Here is a 1,489-nt window from a genome sequence, read left to right as displayed (position 1 = left end):
CATCTCTACTATGTAATCAAGATACACAGTTTTTAGCAGAGGGGTGGGAAAGGGAAGGGGAAGACCACATTTAATTTAACTCCTTCATCTGGCAGATAGACAACAGAGTCTTTGGTACAGGGATTTTTTGACTAATGTGGATTGAAGGAACTTTCTCCAGTTTCAGTCCAAATCACCAAAAGTTGAACAAAAGCCAAACTGTTTTTGTGAAGCTTCAACTAGACCATCTTCCATGTTTAGCCGAGCCTTTGTGGACTGCAGAGTAGTGTCCAGGAATGGGCTGAAGCATGCAATTACCTCATCAAGTCCCGTGCCCAAGTATAAGTCTTCATCCTCTGAGAGGAAGAGACACTTTTGAATACAATTCTTTTTCACACAGAGGGAGTATTTTTTTTAAAAAATTCCACAAAAATACCATATGTGCTAGGAAGTCTCTGCTAAAACATCTACAAGTTGTGGCCAATAAAACACAGCTAAAGACCATCCCATTTTTTCACACACGGAAAAAACTAGAGTAGAAAAGTGTGACTAGTTGGTGCTCAATAAATACTTGTTGAATGAATTTTAAATGAACAAAGATGCCCTCATTATACCCAGACACAGAGGGACCAAAATGCATGGGACATGCAAATTCATAACTGAAGACTGAAAGACCAAAGCCATGGCACAAAACCATTCATGAGAAATGATTGATACAATCTAATTTTGCACGCTCTTTAGAAATAAAAGAAAAAAAAAAACAACAAAAAAAACATTATATGCACTTGTTTCCTGAGACATCATAAGCGAGTCTTTCATGAAATTCATCCTCAAAGGAAGTTTAGAGCCATATTTATTCATCTGAATTTATTCCCCAGCAACCCTTCTCTGCTAAAACAAAAGAACCAATCACCCTTGCCAGGCTAGGTGGCTTGCATTACAAATTTTAATGCTTCACCAGAAAATGAGCAAGCTGGTTCTCTCCTCTATTCTCACATCCTCCCCCACGGTGGCCCACACCTCTGCTGACTGCAGCATCTGAACTGAATACCCATGAAGGCCACTATTCTCTCTCTGCCTCTAATAACCCGGTCTAACAACTGTGGTGAGTAATTTCCTTACCACTTCTGTTGTGAACAAATGCTAATAATGCTGCGCCACACAGATGGAGCACAGCTACTGAAAAAGAAACTACATAAATTATTTTTTCAAGTTGTCATCAAAAGAAATGCTTTTCTGCAGGAAATTCATTTTAACTGCTCAAGGCACTTGCCTAGGTTTCTGCTCAAGTGACCGCTTCTTTGTTAATATGAATGGAAATAGTTTGTCTTACCTAGCGAACAACTGCTAGCTTTTTTTTTTTTCCGTGGATGTAACTGCAGGCCAGTCACCATCCATTTTCTAAAACCTGAGTTATCCGCTTTCATGATGCTTAGGTAAACAGACTGTGGGTGGTCTCCTCCCATTTTGGTGCCTACTGTGTCTCATTCTATTTGCAAGAATCAGAGTT

The sequence above is a fragment of the Dama dama genome, chromosome 5 (assembly GCF_033118175.1).
Source record: "Dama dama isolate Ldn47 chromosome 5, ASM3311817v1, whole genome shotgun sequence".
NCBI lineage: Eukaryota > Metazoa > Chordata > Mammalia > Artiodactyla > Cervidae > Dama > Dama dama.
Note: the sequence above shows the minus strand (reverse complement) of the source record.